The sequence below is a fragment of the Magnolia sinica genome, chromosome 12, assembly GCF_029962835.1.
Source record: "Magnolia sinica isolate HGM2019 chromosome 12, MsV1, whole genome shotgun sequence".
In the NCBI taxonomy this organism is placed as follows: domain Eukaryota; kingdom Viridiplantae; phylum Streptophyta; class Magnoliopsida; order Magnoliales; family Magnoliaceae; genus Magnolia; species Magnolia sinica.
The window spans coordinates 56,552,894-56,569,985 of NC_080584.1; the positions used below are offsets into that span (position 1 = coordinate 56,552,894).

The following is a 17,092-nucleotide window of genomic DNA, read 5'->3' on the forward strand; positions in this document are numbered from 1 at the left end:
AATTGTTGAGGCTCATCAAACTGGAAGCTCCTCATTGATCAAGTGATTTTATTTCTTGTACTGCATATTTTAAGGTTATCATAAAATCGATTTCATTCAGTCAACGTCTGTTGCTTGTTGGAATTGGCTAATTGTTTTCATTTACATTGAGAAGGAAGGTTGTCAAACTTTTGACTCCTAGAGGGAACATGCTGGAGTCGTGTCATGAGCTACACTTACTCTTTGTTAATTGGGTTATAACAAACCAGGTATATCTCTTGAATTTTTATTTGAGAAACTCAAATCTTTTGAGTTGCTAATATTAATCTTGCTGGGAAGTTATGTTTTTCTAATCTTGCCATTTTTGAAATATTCTATATGATTTGGAACCTTCAAGTGTCATCTCGATTTATTGGTTTGCAACAGGTAAAGATTTGGGAAGACAGCAAGGCATTGCCACTTTTAAGATTGAGGCCACATGATGACCAACCTATGAACTCAGTTACAGCTAGTGATGGATTTGTCTGTGGCCTGCCTTTGGATTCAAAACAACCCTACTGTTGGGGCAATGTGTCCCTCATCCAATAGCTGAAGAAGCTTCCTACTCAGAGATTAGTGCTGGGGACCACCATATCTGCGAATTGAGATTGCTTGCCAAAGGGACCTATGCAAACATCTCCATGGTTGGGCTTAGAGAAGACCAGACATGAGTACAATCAAGAGAGTTTTTGCACCAACTTGGTATGTGGCTAACACTGCACTCAATTGCATGTGTGGCTGTCAATGGGTACCTGATGAATCCAACCTAATGTTAATACATCTGGGTCTCATTTATGAAACCCATTAAGCAATTGGGACTGGTTCAGGTCTCAACTTTAGGACCTGATTAAAAATCAGGTCTAGATACTGTCCAGGTTGGGTCTAGGTGGTTTTAATAGTAAATTATATATATTTTGTATGTATTTATTATTCTAATAAAAGAAATTAATGAGGTCTCCTAAGTTGCACATATGTAAGACAGTTCGCGTACACAACATTTATGTGTCAAAGTAGCTCAACTATGTAAGACAATCCGCGTACTCAACGTTAATGAGGTCTCCTAAGTTGCACATGAGAAGTGCCTTTTAATTCTCTTTCTTAATAACATTTAGGGCCCATTTGGATACCACCAAATAAGTTACTTTTTCTACCTACAGCAGTAGATAAGTAACTTATTTCAGATGAGTTACTTCCACCTATTGGCAAGGAACAGGCAACTCTTATCCCCTTACATATATTGTTCTTGAAGATAGCAGTGATTTATCAGATTTATGAGACTTTCAAGTTGGATCATTGAGTGTTTGAATGTTGCTTGTGAGTGTTCTAGTTTCAACACTTGCTGACAATGACCCATAAGTATCCCTCTTTTAATTGAAGAAGCCTCTTTCTCAACCATTTTTCTCTTCCATGTGCAAGGGAGGAGGTGGCACGAGATGTTTAGCTTGCCCCATGGTCTCGTACATCGACCAAAATAGAGGCTCTTAGGGGCTATTTGGATACAGGAACAATTTTCTCTACTCCTTTTTTTCTCTAGTTATTTGACCGGTTGATGATTTTTAAGTCCATTGTTTTCAAGAAATCTAATTTCACATTATTGAGAGCTAATTCTACAAAATTTTCCACATGATGTGTTCTTTTATCTACCTACAGGAATGCCTATTGCTGAATGAACTTTTTTTCTGCACCTTGGAAATTTTGGTCCATTTCATACTTGATTTATGAAAGCTACCAACATCGTGAGAAGAGTATGATTAGTTTTGCTTCTTTTTTTTTTTTTTTTGGTATTGATACTTGATTTATGTGCAGACCATGTACCTAGTTCGAATGGAGAAATCAGGTGCACGAATGGGCTTTCATCAGACAATGTACATGAGACATAAGAAATGGCTACAGAGCATCGGTAGCCATAGGTTCTATTGAGCATAATTTTATTTTCTCTTGTTTGAGGCCTGTTTGGATGCACCCCATAATGAGAATGATGTTGGAACTTGGGTTTGGACCATATTTCTAACTTTTGGCTTTCTTGTTCCTTAGAGTTCGGAGTCTCTCAATTTGGCAGAGGAAATCAAAGCTCCAAAACTCAGTGCTGAGAGTACGTGGGACTTTGAGATGTGATTTTTAAACTTTTCATATTGAAATTCATGTGGTCAAAATCATCACTTTGAGATTGTAATTGTTTAAATATAGTGTCATATGTTTGTACTTTGTCAATGTTGGATATAGTAAATTTTCTTTATCTTATTATATCAATATATCTTTGGTGATTGATAAATTGAAGTTCATTGAATTGTTTCAATTTGTTTGGCCATTGACAGTTGATCACAGAAAGATCTAATTCAGCTGTGAAGATATGAATTAGTGTTCTGTTTTTTTCTTCTTCTTCTTCTCATTTTAAAGGATGTTTTATGTTTTTAAGCATTTATTTATTTTATGAAGATATAATGTGGTTTTTTCTTCTTTCCCCTTTATAACTCATTTTTCTTTTCTTGTTTTGTTGGTGTCTGTGTTTCAGGGATTCAAGCATTTGAAATGACAGTAATTGCTGTGGCAGGGAACAACCTCATATGTTTATACTAATATGGACGGGTTTATTGGGTTTTGTTTATGTTGATTGAATAATAATATTCTGATTTTTATTACAAAGATCAAAGTGTGAAAGAACTCTCAAGATAGAGAGCTAACATTTCTGATTTTTGCCACAAGGAGATCGTGGACATTAACAAAGGTACGTTAGCTACATAGACTGGTGTTAAATAAATAATTAATTAATTAAAAAAAACCTTGGATACATGAGGGTCACCTTTTCTTCTCTCTCTCTCTCTCTCTCTCTCTCTCTCTCTCTCTCTCTCTCTCTCTCTCTCTCTCTCTTGATGATGAGAAAGATTTTCTCTATGGCTACAGATTTGTTGATGAGAAAGTTTTGTATCTTTATGATCTCTTTTTTGGATCCATGAGCAAAGGGTAGTAAAGGAGTAGACCTTCTCGTGCAATTGAATAAACCTTTAAACTTTAACCTAGGAAGCTACCCCTAACTTCAGAGTAAAAGAAATGCCTTTTTTGTCTATTGGAAACATATACCAAAATCTGGGAAACAACAATAACCATAATTCCCTAGACCCCGGAGGTCTAATATCATAGTTTATAGTACTTAGCAATGGATGAGGGTTTAGTCCATAACTCAAAATTTTGTAAAACAAAACCTTTTGGTTGTAATCCTAAAGCTTCTATTAATGTATTGTTCAATTAATAGAAGCCACTATATATTTTTGCTTAACCACATCTTGTTTGAACTAGAGAAACATGATTTTTCTTATTTATGGAATTGAAATTATAGAGTAAGAACTAACAATGTCCAACAAAAATAAAATAGACATTACAAGTCAGCATATTCGTCAACATCCCATGATTTACATTTTATTATTTGAGTCAAATCACAGGCAAAACTATTTGAATCCCACCTTGAATCCCTTTTTAAATGAATGTTATGATTTATTATTTAGTTATACTTGTTTCTCATCTTTTTTAGGATGTGTTTCGTGGTAACAAATCCCTTTTGTGTCAGTTTTTTGTTTGATCATGCAATTCATATCAAACCTTTTCCTTTCACATTGGCTTCAAATCTCAACTCATGCGATTGATGTGTATGGCAGGAACTCTGTGCTTTGCTTCCGGAATGCTTGCAAAGAAATGGACGTATTGGGGTCGAAGCTACTGACCTCCTTTTTGTTGTAGGTTATCTGATGTTGATGTATTTATACGGGCACATGTACATTGAATTTTTACTGTCTGAAATTCTCTATTTTTAGGCATCCATTTTCCAATATGGAATTGGAGAAATGGATTTAAAATGGATATTTTTTATTTTCATTTTCATGAACATATGGGGTTTTAGCTCGAATTACAAAATTAGTAGGCTCACTTTGTGGCCCAGCTGATGATTGGAATTGCCAATTTTTTTAGCCAACACTACCTACCTTACCATGGGCCCAACCCAATGATTGTCTTGTATGCCAAACATGTATGTGGCATTGGCATAGTTGATGAAAATTATCGCTTCAAGCTCACCCTACAGTGAATATAGACAATAGAATTCAAAGTAATTCTTTCCCACCATCCAAACACAATTTCTGGATTCCACATAAATTCCAGATTGTCAAGTGTGATTGATAGAATGAAATTCTCATGGATCCAATTCCTGGAATTGAATTTGTAAGTAATTTCCAGATTCAAGGATGCCAAATGACATGTTGTGGTGTTCTGCTACAGTTTTCTCTACAGGTTGGGTGCTGGCCTAAACCTCTTTGGGAGTTGGCAGGGCTGAGGGCTTGTCGGTTGAGGCAGGGCTCTTTTTTGCGAATGTGTCTTCCAACAGGTTCTATGCAGGACAGGGGCTGGCCTTCAGCCTCTTTGGGTGCTCCGTCTCTAGCAGTGTAGAGATCGTCTTCCTTTCAAGGCCTCTAGGGAGAGGGTTTTCTATGACATCTTTTTATTTCACAATCTGTAGAAATGGCTGGACTACTATGGGCCTTTTGAAGCTGTTGTGGATGCTGCAAATGTGGGTCTTTTCAGCCAAAGGGCAATTCCTACTATCTAAGGTGAATGTTGTTGTCAATGGTATACAACAGAAGCTTCCATCAAAGAAATGCCCAATGATTGTTGTGCATCACAGGCGCATCAGTGGAGGCAAGATGGATGAACCACCAAACAGGCAGTTGATCGAGAAGTGGAAAAATCCAGATGCACTTTATGTGACTCGACCCAATGATTGACTGGTTTTTACTGGACCCAAGATCTTTTGGTCTGGTTCTAGTCTCCTGACTGAAGCATCTGGCTATGGACTGGTACTTCTCTTGAATTCTGATGCCTGCTAATGTTTTCCCCGGTCCAGCTACCTCTTCATCCGTCTAGACCTGCCCACTGCTGGAGTTTCTGCTGGGCTGATAGAGGCAGCTTGGCTGCTTTAGGTCCCCGCTCAACCATCAACAGCTCCCTTCCATAGTTTTTACTTCTTTTTTTTTTTCTCTTTCTTGTGTATGCCTATATGATAGGTGTGGCCTATTGTGTAATTGTATCGGGCCCGCCCGAATCTGGAGTATTTTTCTCCTTTGCAATGTATATCCAGGTGGAAGTTTCCCAAAAAAAAAAAAAAGGGGGCACAGGACCGCGTCACTTTTTTTTTAAAAAAAAAATTCTTTTAATGAGAAAGATTTGCTCTGTAGCTACGGATTTTCGGAAGCTGTAAGTTCTATGGCTACGGTTTTAACCCGTATTATTTGATCATTTTCTGAAAAACTGACAATTTAGGGGCATCCCGTACAACCGCGGGTAAAGATCCCTGACCGCCAGCAAAGCCTTTACCGATGCCACTTTTACCGGCAGTTACTTGACTGCTGGTAAAAACTTTGCCTGAGGTTTTTTGGGCCTTTACCGGCAGTTAAAACCGCCTGTAAAGGCCGGTTTTCTTGTAGTGAGGGCACTGATATGACAGCCTGCTTCTATCTAGGTCATGGTGGGGGTGGTTCCCAAGCCAAGTCTGAAAAGGCACTGGTCATCAGTTGGCAGTGAAGATGAATAATCATCTAACCCATGGTAAACACACACGTTACTCAGACACATTAATAGTAGTCAGTCTTGGTCTTCGACAAGGGAACATTGGTGTAGTACCGGATCCTTGTCGGTATCCATCTTTCTTTTTCATTTTCATTATTTTCATTGCTGTAAAGAGGAATAGTCACCATCGTACGTACATCAGAAACTAATCAGGTGGAAATGGGATTACGTAGGCCTTTATCCTGCTAAGTAAATTGTGTTGGGTCCACCGTCAATTTATGTAGTTTATCCAAACTGTCCATTTGTTTTTTCAGCTCTTTTAATGGGCGGAACCTAAAATTGAAGCACATCAAAAGCTCATGTGCACCACACCACATGAAATAGTGGGAATAATGATTTCCACAGTTAAACTTTCTTAGTGCCTTCCTCAAATCATGCAGACAAAGATTAAGGGCGTGTTTGGTCGGTGGAATTCAATGATATTAGATGGGATTAACATCATTATAGCACAATGATTGTGTGTCCGGCAATACTATGGTATTGCAGCCATCTAATCCCATGTTTGGGATAAAATTTTTGCCACCGAAGAGCACTAAATTAAGCAAAATTATATTTCACTATAAGAAAAATAGGCTTTATCGGCAGCCAAGACCGCCCCTAAAGTCCTAAAAACCGGCGGTATAAGAATTACCGGCGGTCGGACCTGTGCCGCTAAAGGGGGGTGTCGCTGTATGTTTTACTAGCGGTCGCACATTTTTATTGACGCTTTTGATGGCCGCCACTAAATGGAAACTTTTACCAGCGCTTAATATCCTTTACCGGCGCTTCTGGTGCCTGCCACTAAAAACACCATAAAGTGCCAGTAAAAAATGTTCGAAGCGCCGCTAAAGCTATAAAAATGCCGGTAAAAGATATGAATAACGCCACGTGACCGCTATGAGAAACGCCCGAAAAAACTGTAAAAATGCAAGTAAAGTAATGACAAACACAAGTAAAATTTGTCGCTAAAGGCTCTAAAAAGCGCCAATAAAAATTGAAATGTTGCCACGAAACCAATGTTGTAACGAATCTCTCCAATGATTTGATTGTAAGAAATATCCCTGGAAGTCATAACAATCAATAGACCATAAACAACAAGAACAACACCCACACCAAAAGGAATGTTAGAAGTCATAACAGTCAATGTCCATCTTACATAAGAAGAATCAAAGTGGCCATCACATTACATAACACAACCCATAGTGTGGTCACAATAATGGGCGACTCCAAAACATACCAAATTACTAGATGAACTAGAACTAATTTGAGATAGACTTATAAATTGTGATTTACATGGAGTACACAGAGTGGAGGAAGTACTCACAGATACTGCAATACTTCATTCCAGTAAATCAACCTTGGAATGTCACCAGGGAGCTGATTCTGAGCAAGATCCCTAAAAAAAAATAAAACTGCAAGGGACCCATTAAAATCACTTTGTACACACAAATCCACACCATTGGAAACAAACAATTGTAGTTCAGGCATGTTCTATCAGACAAACCCCCAATGCAAATATGTAACTGAGAAAACCCAAATGAGAAGGGAAAAAAAAAAAACAATTCAATGTTTTCAAGTAGATATTAGAAAGCATAAACCACAAAATAGAACAAGCACCTCAAATATAAGTGACAGCAACCCTACAGAGTTTTGAGATTTGGCATCTGTGAAAGGGTTGAAGGGATAGGCCCTGTTAACTGATTGTTCTTCAATGTCCTACATAGTAACATCATCATAAATGACCAATTTATCCCTTACAAAGGGGCAAGCAAGATTCGTGAAAATGACCAATCTACCAAATAAAAGCAGACATGATACTAACAATTCCTCAAGCTATTTGAGCCTAGATGTGGAGAACGGAATATCTCCATATAGCAAGTTACTGGATAAATCCCTATAGAAAACAAAGCAACACAGATTTCAGTTAAATCCTCCATTACATTCTCAATCCCATAGCTTCATACTGCAAGTAAATGAGAGAGATTACAAAGATTTCAGCAAGACGCAGTTGCCGATCTCATCAGGGATTGACCTGGTCAGCTGATTCCCTTTCAAATCCCTGCACATCAATGCAACCAACATAAGCATTTGAGATTAAAATGATTTCATCCAAATGCCTATTGTAATTAAATAAACAAAATCAAAATGTTTCCATAAACAAGCTATGAAATCATAAATTCTACAACAAAAAAATGAAATCTTTTTATTTGGTTGTTTATCTTGATTACAATGAAATCTTTTTATTTGGTTGTTTATCTTGATTACAATGAAATCTTCACACACACACAAAATCCTTTGAAATGAACAATTTTGTAGGACAGGAAATAATGTCTTTCGTAGAAGTTAGGTCGGTGTAATTATGTCTGTGTTGTCTATATTTACTCAACTCCAACCCAGGTGTTTAATTACCTTTGTTTCAACAATAAGGAGGCTCCTTATCTGTATGGACTGGTGCACTAGACAATGTCTCCTCAACAAGTAGTCCAGTAGCAACTACTTTGAACTCACTGATTCTAGCAGAGATGATGTCACAACAGCATTTGTTAGACCACCAGCCCTCATGTTTGCACATACCTGGCCTCCAAACCCTATAGAAGAATCTTGACGCCTGGGCATGGACAAAAATAGGTTAAATTTCCCTAAATGAACCATTAATGCAAGACAATTAGCACAAGCACATTAGTTGGTTTTCTCATTTTAACCGTATACCTTTCTGAGATTGTCTTTTCTAAGTCAATAAAAGCACCACCGCATATATATGAAGAGAATATCCTTCGTGTCAATCTGCAAAATACCAAATGCATTGCTAACAACAAGAAGCTAATTATCATGTATTTACTCATGAAATAATAGGCAGGGGGATCTCACCTGAGAGCAGGAATTCCAGGCTATGAACAGCTCTCCCGTTAAAAGCATGGGTGGAATCAAGAAAGGAAGCCCAACCACAGTGGAGCAAAAGAGCATCTCCATCGGTTAGGAAAGAAATAACAGTTTTGTCATGGGGAAAAAAAATAAAGTACACTACAGCCCAAGAGATTTAATAAATACCCTCAGAGAGAAGTAACAGATACATGACACTCAGTTACATCAATGGGAAAACAAAGATTGGATGGTGAGCATCCTATATGGGAGATTTGGGTCACGGTCTATCACCCGCTTGTCCCAACTCAAGGCTCGAGCTTACTGAGCATATCCTCAACTTAGGAAGCATATAATTCTGTCAGTTTAATTGATCTTTTTTATAAAAAAAAATCAAAATATAGGTGACAATATATATATATATATATATATATATATCTTATTCAAGTGCTTCATAAGGATATGAAACTTCCATTCATCAGTGCTGCAGCCACAACATGACAATAACAACAAAATAGACCCAGAATCAATGCACAAATACAGACACAATAGCTGGCTGAACACAAATGGGACCCAATGCAGCACTGATTTAATAAAGCTTATTCTACCAAGACTTGTACAGGAACAGTTCTCAAGACCATTCATGTGTACAAGATTAAGTTTCACTCTTTTACATTAAATTCATAGATCTCAATCTCAGAACACACACTACTAATAAAGAATGGGAATGTATTTATGATTGTTCCCTTCTTAGAGAAAAAGAAAAGGGCATAAGATGCTACTCAAGAAGCTTTTGCACTAATTTCTTTTCCCTCTACTTTCATCCTGCAGCTCATCAATTTAAATCCCACCCAAGTGTCATAAAGACTATACAATAAAACATTTTAAGGGTTTGAAATAAGATAAAGTTAGCAAAAACACAGCATAACTATATCGAACATGACTGGGGTTGAAATGAGACTAACTCTATGTAGGCCTGCTAACAAGCCTGAGACATCGGGATTCATAGGCATGCGTGTTAACATGGAGTGCATGTAGAGAGCTAAGCCATTTGTCAGGTGGGCCCACTGTGAATTCCCTGGCCCAAAAATCAAGCCAAATGCAGCGTGCACTCATATGATAAAAATCTAGGCATAAAAATATATATAAAAACATATTTAAATGTGGTGGAGGTCCACTTGTTTAGATTGTGGAGAAGCTAATAGTATCAGACCACTAGACCTGATTTCTTTCAGATCCATAGAGAAGGAGAAGAGAAGTTGAGCTGACATGCATAATGATGTTTGCTGTATAATTAGATAGGAAGGGAGAAGCATTGTGCAATCAAACAAAAGTGATTCATGTAGTTCTCATCCTTAATCACACGTCCTATAAAAAAGATCACTTTATTGGAAAATAATAACCATCCATTCAATGGAATCAGCTTCCAACAGGTGGGTACTACACACCAATGTGGCACATTGGAGCAAGACCCAATCCATCCATCACACTTTGAGAAACAGAAGCTACATTAAAGAAAAACAAAACAGAGAGAAACAGACCGCTGAGATAGCGAACTGAAACTCCTTTCCAAAAACCAAAGGAAAAGCAACACAAAAAAAAAAAAACTAGAACATAACCAAAAACCACACCACCCGCAAGATGCAGATTAGATTTTTCCACCATGTATGACATGTATGCAATTTCTAAGTGCCTGGGTATCATCCATCACACTCTGTAAGATATTTTAGACATGATGAAACCTGGAGAGAGAGAGAGAGAGAGAGAGAGAGAGAGAGAGAGATTGTAACATACTGTTACGGTTGTTGGAGAAGAGGAGCTACTGCTGCGGCTTTTGCTTTTGCTTCTTCCTCTTATGGGCCTTCTTGGACTTTGGCGTGTTCCAGCAAGGAGGGCAATAGCTGAGAGATCAGCGTCTTCAACAAGCAATGAAAATGGAAGCCATATCAAGAGAGGCCAGAGTGGAGGGACATTGGAGAGAGAGACTTTCAGGATTGGGGATGGGGGGCACGATTTGGGGATGGGACGATTTGGGAGAGAAGAGGGAAGAAGGGTTTGGGGAGAGAAATATTGGCGCATGCACGATTTGGGGATGGGGTGATTTGAGGAGAGAAGAGGGAAGATGGTTTTGGGAGAGAAATTTGCCGCTCGTGCGATTTGGGGATACTATTGCGTGGGAGGTGAAAAGCCATCTTTTGTTTTTCCAGCGGTGATGGCTTCTCCATACAGTGAGGGCCACATAAGAATGCCGCTCATTTTACATTTACACGGGCGGTTTGTTGTGGCTGCCTGTGGCAGTGCGCCGCTGATACGTAGATTTCTTGTAGTGTTTGGTGGACCATGATATTGTAATCAATGGACTAAATTCATAACCAATGTTGTTCACTCGTACACATATATAATCAGAATGTCACGTGTAAATGGTGTACATGCATGGATGGCATGGATATGTTGTCAGATGCCATTAATAAGGCGTTGCTCGACCGGTCGAGAGTCTGGCTCGACTGGTCAAGTGAGCCGCTCAACTAGTTGAGCACTGCTCGACTCAAAGTCCAACGTGCTATTATTTTGGTGTCCAGGCCACTTGACTAGTCGAGGGGATGGCTCGACCGGTCGAGGGGGTTCCTTGGCTAGTTGAGGTTACGCAGATCCTACGCGAACTGTGTAAATTTGAGGGGGTTTCCGAACTTTTCCAAAGGAGGTGTGCAAGTGGAGTTTCTTAAACTATAAATAGGGGTCCATAGGGCTATTCTAAGGTATTCTAAGGCTTTCTAAAAGTTTTTCAAGGGTTCTTAAAAGGGTTTTAGGGTTATTAAATAGTGTAGTAAGGGTGAGATTCGAGGTTGTTCGAATCGGGTAAGTCCTCTTTCTTGTATTTTCTATTTTATAGTGGATTTCTATCGCTTTGTGCCGTGATTTTTTCATGCAATGGTTTTCCACGTTAAATCTTTGTGTTCTCGTATGAATACTTGATGTTATTGGATTGTTATCCTAGATGTAAATCTATGTGATTCCGCAGAACAAATCCCCAACAAGTGGTATCAGAGAAATTGTTGGGGCACAGATCTGAATCTATAGGATTAGTAACAATGGGAAACGACAAGTTTGATATTGAGAAGTACTTAAGAAAAAATAATTTTAAGTTATGGAAGGTTAAGATGAGTAGCCTGTTAACCAAGCAAGGCGAGATTAAGGCTCTTGAGGAGTGAAAATCTACCATGAAAGATGATGAATAGGAAAACCTTGATAGTAATGCTTTAGCATTTATTCGTTTATGTTTCAAAGATGAGGTTCTCTATAATGTTTTGAGGAAGAAAACTGCAGCTAGTTTGTGGGCAAAGTTAAAGAACATCTTTGCAAAGAAGTCCTCTGAAAATCGCTTACACTTGAAGCTACTGTGTTATACCTTCAAGATGGCAGAGGGTGGAAATCTAGAAGCCTATATCAACAACTTTAATAAATTGATGTGCAAATTGCTGGATATGGAGGAAGTGGTCAAAGATTAGGAACAAGCGTGTATATTGTTAAATTCTCTTCCTGCATCATATGAGTCTTTCAGGGACACGATGTGCACCATAAATAAAACCCCAAGTGTTGACATCGTTATCTCAGCCCTTCAAGGGAAGGTTATGAGAAAGCTAAATGGCGACATGGGGGCATCTTTTGATGCACTGATTATGAGGGGCAAAGATTCTGAGTAAGGTACAGGATCTTCAAGACCTAGATCCAAATCTAAGGGCAAGGGCAAAGGAAATTAAAGTGTTGGAATTGTGGGTTGTCTGGACACATGAAGAAGGATTGTAGAAATCCTAAAATGAAGAAAGAAAATTCAACAGCTTCTTCTAAGGAGGCTAATGTGGTCATATCTGATGAAGAATCAAATGGTAGTTATGTTCTATCTGTTTCCATGATTGGTCACTTACACAACAATCATAAAGATGAGTAAATACTTGACACAAGAGCATCTTATCACATGACTCCTCATCGGAGTTGGTTTACTAGTTACAGAGAATGCGATGGTGGACAGGTTTTTATGAGAAATGACAATACCTGTAATGTTGTGGCTATTGGTATGGTGAGCATCAAGATGTTTGATGGGATGAAGCGTACCTTCAATGACGTTAAGCACATTCTTGATATGAAGAAAAGTCTAATTTCTCTCGGTGCACTCGAAGTTATAGGGTGTATGTTTACCGGTATTGATGGTGTCCTTAAAGTTTCAAAAGAGGCATTCGTGGTTATGAGAGCGCAGAGGCACGGAAACCTTTATAGGTTAATTGGAAGCACTTCAATAAGTGGAGCGGCAGTAACTATTGCAGACTCCACGTCTCTATATATATGGCATACTCGTCTGGGCCACATGATCGAGCGGGGCATGAAGGTACTTTTTGATCAATGTTTGATTCCAGCTTTTACAAATTCTGATTTAGATATATGCGAGCATTGTATATATGGTAAACAATCTAGATTATCTTTTAGATCTAAAAAACATGTTTGCAAAAGAGTGCTTGATTATGTGCACTCTGACATATGGGCGCCATCATCAGAAGTTTTCATTGGGAGGTCGTCATGGTTTATTTCATTCATTAACGACTACATCAGGAAAGTTTGGGTTTACTTCATGAAACAAAAATCTGAAGTTTTCACTATATTTAAACAATGGAAGGCAATGGTGGAAAAATAGTCAGGGCGAAAAATAAAAGTTTTAAGGACTGACAATGGTGAAGAATTTACTTCCACTAAGTTTAATGAGTATTACAAGGATTGAGGAATCATCACGCACAACATAGTGCACTAGACGCCAGAGCAAAATGGTGTGGCTGAGCGAATAAATCGGACTCTCCTAGAGAGGGCCAGATGTATGTTAAGTAATACTATGCTGGGCAAAGACCTATGGACGGAGGCCGTTAACATGGCTTATTATTTGGTTAACCGATCTCCTTCAATGACAATTGAATTTAAAATCTCAGAGGAAGTATGAAGTGGTCAGAAAATCAACTAATCAGATATACACATATTTAGTTGTGAAGCTTACTTTCATGTACCGTCAGTTGAGAGAGATAAGATAGACCATAGAGCCAAAAAGTATATCTTTATTGGTTATGGCATTGGTGTGAAAAGTTACAGGTTATTCAACAAGTTCACACGTAAGGTCACCACTAACCGTAACGTCAGATTCGATGAAAGCTCTTTATTCCACAACAATGATCAAGAGGAGTAAAAGGAACCAGAAAGGTTGATCATAGACATCCGGATTGACTCAAATGATACTCAGGTAGAGACAGATGCAGAGACAAAGGCACATGATCAGGTAGAGCAGCCACCTATGAGAAAGAACTCACCGCGTGATCACAGGTTACCAGCAAGATACAGAGACGACTCTAACATTGCATATGCCTTCATTATAGATGAGGGGGACCCATCTACTATTTAGAAGGCTCTTGATGAGCCTGATGTAAAAAAGTGGAAGGCGGATATGGACGATGAGATAGACTCGTTGTACAAAAATCACACACGGGAGCTAGTAGAGTTTCATGTGGGCCGAAAAGTGATCGAATGTAAGTGGTTATTCAAAAGGAAATAGGATAGATACAAAACAAGGTTGGTAGCAAAGGATTATGCTTAGAGAGAAGGAATCGACTTCACAGAAATATTCGCGCCGGTGGTTAAGCAAGTATCTATTAGATTCATGTTGGCACTAGTTGCCCAATACGTTCTCGAGCTGGAACAGATGGATATGAAGACTGCATTCCTGCATGGGGAATTGAAAAAGCAGATCTATATGAAGCAACTAGAGGTTACGAATTTAAAGGGCCAGAGAAAAATGTTTGCAGGTTAATGAGGTCGTTGTACGACCTGAAACTGTCACCTACGCAATGGTATAAAAAATTTAATTCTTTCATGGTGAGTCAAAAATTTACTCAAAGTGAATACGATCACTGTGTCTATTACAAGACACTAAGTGATGGAAAATTCATCATCCTAGTACTGTATGTTGATGATATGTTGATCACCTATCATGATATGTCTGAAATCAACGTACTGAAGACTTAGTTATCAGGGACATTCGAGATGAAAGATCTGGGGGCTGCAAAGAGGGTTCTTGGCATAGATATTCATAGAGACAGGAAGAAGAGCAGGCTTTGGTTATCACAAGTAGATTACCTTGAAAAGGTGCTGATCAAGTATGGAATGGACTAAGCAATGCTGGTGAGCATTCCCCACGTGACTCACTTTAAGCTTTCCTCATAACAATGCCCTAAATCAAATGAGGAAAAGCAAGTTATGTCTCATGTGCCTTATTTTAATACAGTTGGAAGTTTAATGTATGTCATGGTCTATACAAAACCAGATATTTCACAAGCAGTCGGTTTTGTGAGCAGATATATATCAAACCCTGGCAAGCAACATTGGGAAGCGATGGAATGACTACTTCAATACATTCGAGGTATGAAAGACTAAGTCTTAACTTTTGAGAAAATAGGGACAAAGTTGGTAGAGTATGTGGATTCCAACTACACAGGCAGTATAGATTCCAGAAAGTTTACTTCAAGATACTCGTTTATACTAGCGGGTGGAGCAATTAATTGGATGTCGAAGTTTTAGTCTGTCGTGGCTCTTTCCACAACCGAAGCAGAATATATAGCAGCGACGGAATCATTTAAACAAGGTGTTTGGCTCAGAGGCATGATAAAAGTTGAGACTTCAGCACGAGGCCATGCCGGTTAACTGTGATAGTGAGAGCGCTATCAATTTGGCTAAAAAATTATGTTTATCACTTACGTACTAAACACATTGATGTTCGTCACTACTTTATCCGACAGGTGCTTGAGGAAAGAGGCGTAACACAGGAGAAGATTCATACCAGCGTGAATCTAACAGACATGCTCACCAAGGTCATTCATACAGAGAAGTTCAAGTTCTGTGCAACTTCTCTGGGCTTGGCGATGACGTAAAAAAGGACGGAGTGTGCACGAGAAGCGTTGATTAAAGCTATGATATGATGCAGAGATAAGAGAATAAAGCAGCAAGATACACAGTTGAAGATTGAAGGCATGGTGGAGATTGTTGTCAGATGCCTTTAATCTGGCGCTGCTCGAATCAAAGTCTAGCGTGCTATTATTTTTGGTGTCCGGGCCACTCGACCAGTCGAGGCCTCGACTCAACTAGTCAAGGTTATGCAGATCCTAGGCGAATTACGTAAATTTAAGGCGGTTTTCGAACTTTTCCAAAGGAGGTGCGTAAGTGGAGTTCCTAAACTATAAATAGAGGTCCCTAAGGCTATTCTAAGGTATTATAAGGCTTTCTAAAAGTTTTTAAAGGGTTCCTAAAAGGGTTTTAGGGTTATCAAATGGTGTAACAATGGTGAGATTTGAGGTTGTTCGAATTGGGTACGTCCTCTCTCTTGTAATTTCTATTTCATAGTGGATTTTTATCGCTTTGTGCCGTGGTTTTTTCCCGCAAGGGTTTTCCATGTTAAATCTTTGTATTCTCTTGTGAATGCTTGGCGTTCTTGGATTGCTATCCTAGATCTAGATCTGTATGATTCCGCAGCACAAATCCCTAATAGGATAAACACATGCATCAATGTGCGGCCTACATGTATAGTGAATTTTAAAATCCAAGAAAATCCTACATATGACTAAATGCATTTCTACTGGACTAAATGCAATTCTATCCCATCTAATCCCAATCTTTTTCAACATCTCCAAATGTTGAATGAAATGCAATTCTATCCCATCTAATCCCAATCTTTTTCATCATCTCCAAACGTTGAATGGAATTACACCGACCGAATGCAATTCTATCCCATCTAATACCCTCCCTAAACGCCGCTTGAAGGGAAACATTGATATCAACTTAAACCAAAACTGTCATTGCTTTTAAGAAAATTTCAACCGTAGACATTCAATGCATGCTATTTCCTATGGTGGGTCAAGGATATGCCTCGGTTTTATACCGGAGACCTAAAATTATCCTGAAATGGAGGGACGGATTGAAGGGATAAAATACATAATCACGGTAGCCCCACAGAGTTACTCAATACGCAATCACCTTCCCATCAGGTGCGTGACAACTTTAAATGCACACATCTGCCGTCATGATCAGTGGACAGGACGGGCTTATCTTCGCGGTTGTGGTGCCAACTACTCTAGATTCTAGGCTAGCATGTCAAATCTTCATTCACTATGGTAGCACCTATTTTGTGCCAGACATGTTAGCACGTGTGTTGTGAATGCTTTTCCCAATGCACATGTGTTGTGAATGGTTTTCCCAAGGCACGTGTGAGCATCCCTCAACCTAGAATTACTTGATACGTGGCCCGCTTTTGCAGGTTACATATGTGTTTTCAACTAGGAAAGTGGGTCCCGTTGATTGACTGTGCCTTAAAGGAAGATAAAACAGACACAACACTCCATCTCCACTGATGGTAGGGATCTTCTGATGAAGTATATTCTTAGAGCATTATGATTCCACAATGCCACGGTCCATCGCAACTGATAGGTTCTACAATTTAATTAATTTAATTTTAGTTAACGCTTGCCATGCTACAAAATCAAAGTGCCTGCTTATCAAGCATCGTTCGTCGGAGTAATATAAGACTCCCCTCATTTCAGACCTAAGA

At 38.8% G+C, this 17,092-nt stretch overlaps 1 long non-coding RNA gene across 2 annotated transcripts; it reads right to left on the bottom strand.

Moving 5' to 3' along the window:
* Positions 1–6,717: 6,717 nt before the first annotated feature.
* LOC131220532 (uncharacterized) lies at positions 6,718–7,668 on the bottom strand. 2 transcript variants are annotated; one of them, XR_009158666.1, is made up of 4 exons: positions 7,595–7,668; positions 7,430–7,501; positions 7,247–7,323; positions 6,718–7,003 (listed from the first exon to the last, which is right to left on the bottom strand). It is a non-coding gene; the product is annotated as an uncharacterized LOC131220532 (long non-coding RNA). The 2 variants fall into 2 exon arrangements; XR_009158667.1 differs by lacking the exon at positions 6,718–7,003 and having other exon boundaries at positions 7,203–7,323.
* Between the last annotated feature and the right edge of the window lie 9,424 nt (positions 7,669–17,092).